Source organism: Macaca mulatta, chromosome 16, assembly GCF_049350105.2.
Source record: "Macaca mulatta isolate MMU2019108-1 chromosome 16, T2T-MMU8v2.0, whole genome shotgun sequence".
Lineage (NCBI taxonomy): Eukaryota > Metazoa > Chordata > Mammalia > Primates > Cercopithecidae > Macaca > Macaca mulatta.
This window is the reverse complement of record NC_133421.1, coordinates 20,929,161-20,932,868: the sequence shown is the minus strand read 5'-3', so window position 1 is coordinate 20,932,868 and position 3,708 is coordinate 20,929,161. Positions and strand designations below refer to the sequence as shown.

At 46.8% G+C, this 3,708-nt stretch overlaps 1 long non-coding RNA gene across 1 annotated transcript; it reads left to right on the top strand.

Annotated features, from left to right (window-relative positions):
- Positions 1–1,871: 1,871 nt before the first annotated feature.
- LOC144335364 (uncharacterized) lies at positions 1,872–3,296 on the top strand. The gene is made up of 2 exons (XR_013406171.1): positions 1,872–1,975; positions 2,530–3,296. It is a non-coding gene; the product is annotated as an uncharacterized LOC144335364 (long non-coding RNA).
- The last annotated feature ends 412 nt before the right edge of the window (positions 3,297–3,708 follow it).

The window sequence follows — 3,708 nt, the reverse complement described above, 5'->3', positions numbered from 1 at the left end:
ATCGCTTAAGCCCGGGAGTTTGAGGCTGCAGTGAGCTGTGTTGATACGACTGCACTCCAGCCTGGGCAACAGAACAAGACTCTGTCTCAAAAAATAGAAAAAAGAGCCTTAATTCTCTCTGTTGAAAATAAAAGATTTCTCTCCCCTCCTTTGTTTTAGAGCACCTACTTTGCAAAACATGTCATTATAAGTTCTGGCTTTTCGAAATGTGTGTAAAGTCTTTTCAGGAGCTATAATAAATAAGACTCTTGTCAGCTTTACGAGCCAGACATCTTTCTCAAGGGCTGGGGTGTCATCTCTTTGAAATGCACCCCCAAATTCTAATTCCTGTGAGAGGGAAGAAGCCTAACTTCCAGTGGGCATGTCTGTCCAAGTTGCAAAATTACCTCCTGTCATAAAGATATGAGAGGTTTTTTTTTCTGGATAGAGCCAATTAGCAGGTCAGGCACAGTGGCTTACACCTGCAATCCTAGTACCTTAGGAAGCCAAGGTGGTAGCATCATTTGAAGCCAGGAGTTCAAGATCGGCCCGGGCAACATGGTGAAACCCCATCTCTACAAAATATGAGAAAATTAGCCAGGCGTGATGGTGCACACCTGTAGTCCCAACTTAGGAGGCTGAGGCAAGGGGATCACTTGAGCCCAGGAGGTCAAGGCTGCAGCGAGTTATGATCATGCCACTGCACTGCAGCACAGGCGACAGAGGGAGACTCCAGCTCTCAAAACAAATAAATAAACAAATACATAAAATGTTATGATGGCTCCCCATTGCACTTGAGGATCCGTAAATTGCCTTGCAAAGCGCCATGCGCTCTGGGCCCTGTCTTACTCTCTGACCTCTGCCACGAACTTCCTGGTTCAACACCCACGGCCTCCTAAAAGCCTTTCCCTTCCTCAGGACTGTTCCTTGTTCTCCTGGATCCTTCTCATCAGCCTCTGCCAGCTCAAACCTCATCTCCTTTCCCTATTCACTCTCACTCACCTGCCTTAGTCTTTGTCTTGTCTGTGCATCTGTTTATTGCCTGTCTTTCCACACTCAAGGCAAGTGCTGACCTTTGTCCATTGTATTCACTCTAGATCTCTAGAGGCTAGAGCAGTGGCCTATACATAGATGGGGCTATGTAAATATTTGTTGAATAAATGAAAAAATGAGTGAGTTTCAAAGACGTCATTGGTGTTTTGTTGCTCTAAATACCCCCCCACGCCGCACCATCATCTCATCTGATATTACCTGATTTTATTATTTATTTATTTATTTTGAGACAGAGTCTCGCTTGCTCTGTCACCCAGGCTGGAGTGCAGTGGTGCGATCTTGGCTCACTGCAACCTCTACCTCCCCGAGTTCAAGCAATTCTCCTGCCTCAGCCTCCTGAGTAGCTGGGACTACAAGTGCCCACCACCGCATCAGGCTAATTTTTGTATTTTTAGTAGAGGCGGGGTTTCACCATGTTGGCCAGGCTGGTCTCGAACTCCTGACCTCAAATGATCCACTCACCTCGGCCTCCTAAAATGCTGGGATTATAGGCATGAGCCACTGTGCCCAGCCTGAAATTACCTGATTTTAGATGACAACAAACTTCATAGGATCCCACTGTGGGATAGAACAGCCCAGAGGTTTTAAACCATATTAACCACAAAGACAACATCCTAATCAAAGACAGTGTGTCCTGTTGTCCTCACGCATCCCAGGTAAGGGCCCCACAGGCAATGCTCTGATAAATGACAGTTGCCCCCAGCTGAAGGTGGGAGGAAGAGGAAGGCTTGGCTGGCACACGCTGCCTTCTGACCTTCACCTTCACCCCACAATGGCCCTGTGCAGTGAGGATGTGAGCCCGTTTGTTAAAATTTATTTATTTTTATTTTTTATTTTACAGACAAGATCTTGTGGGGAAAGTCATCACCATTCTCTAATCTCAAGTACCCAGGGACACAATACACTGCGGAAGGCCGCAGGGACCTCTGCCTAGGAAAGCCAGGTATTGTCCAGGGTTTCTTCCCAAGTGATAGCCTGAGATATGGTCTCTGGGGAAGGGAGAGACCTGACCTTCCCCCAGCCCAACACCCATAAAGAGTCTGTGCTGAGGAAGTGGAAGAGGAAGGCCTCTTTGCCGTTGAGCTAAGAGGAAGGCATCCGTCTCCTGCTCCTCCCTGGGAATAGAATGTCTTGGTGTGAAACCCGATTGTATGTTCTATTTACTGAGATAGGAGAAAATCACCTTAGGGCGGGAGGTGAGACATGCTAGCGGCCATACTGCTCTTTAAGGCCAGGGATGTTTGTGTACACGCACATCAAGGCACAGCACCTTTCTTTAAACTTATTTAGGACACAGAGGTCTTTGTTCACATGTTTTTCTGCTGACCCTCTCCCCTATTGTCCTGCCACATCCCCCTCTCCAAGATGGTAGAGATAATGATCAATAAATACTGAAGGAACCCAGAGACCAGTGCCAGTGGGGGTGTGGGTCCTCCTGAGCGCCAGTTCCCTGGGCCCACTTTTCTTTCTCTATACTTTGTCTCTTTCTTTTCTCAGTCTCCAGTCCCACCTGAGGAGAAACGCCCACAGTTGTGGAGGGGCTGGCCACCCCTTCAGATTTCTGTTGCTGGAGTGCAGTGGTGCAAACACGGCTCACTGTAGCCTCGAACTCCTGGACTTAAGCAATTCTCCCCCCTCAACCTCCCCAGTAGCTGGGACTACAGGTGTGCACCACCATTCCCAGCTAATTTTTAAATTTTTGTAGAGACAGAGTTTCACTATGTTGCCCAGGCTGGTCTCGAACTCCTGGCCTCAATTGATCCACCTGCCTAAGGCTCCCAAAGTGCTGAGATTACAGGTGTGAGCCATCACACTGACCTCATTTATAGATTAGGAACCAGAGGTTCAGGAAGCAGTGTCACTAGCCCAGGTCTCCGGTGCCAGCCACAGGTGCCACAGCTCTGGGACATCTGGTCTTCTCTGACATCACAGACGCTCCTCAAAACCTTTGCATCAGGAGCTGTTGGCACAGTTGGAAACATTCAGAATGGAGGAGAGAAAGCTGAGGGCTTCCAAGGACATTATCTGCGTTTTCCAAACTGAAGAATTAGAGCAGATGGGTGAGAATCATAATCACCTCTTTCTCCTCTTCCTCTTCTTCTCGTCCTCTTCCATCTCCTTTTTCTATGTGTTGTTAGTATGACACTCTTACAATTTACAGTATTACCTATTTATTCATAATGCCCCAAGTCTGAACTTTTCTGAACTAATTCTATTTCCAAGTTAGATCTCAATTTAAAATAAAACAGCAATTTAAAAAAAAATTGGTGTAGTCCCAACACCATGATTTCATCTGCTGTTTTTTCTTTCTATGACATGGATTAAGGAATGGGCTGGAAAAAAAATATTTGCCCAATTATGATTCAACCTTTCCACACAGTTGCTATTGTCCAAAACATAAAGACCAAGGATAATCACAACTCCCATGTCACCAAGGAGAGCAGGTGATATTTCTGGGTTGCACATTGCAATCCATGCCACGCTGTGCACAGTGCACAGAAGGGGACCTACTTCTGCCGAGGAGCCACAGCCATAGCACGCCATTGTTGAGTCCATTGGTGGCTCCTGGTGTTTAGATTCTCAGATTAAAAAAAAAAATGTATGTAATCCCAGCACTTTGGGAGGCTGAGGCGGGCAGATCATTTGAGGTCAGGAGTTTCAGACCAGCCTGACCAA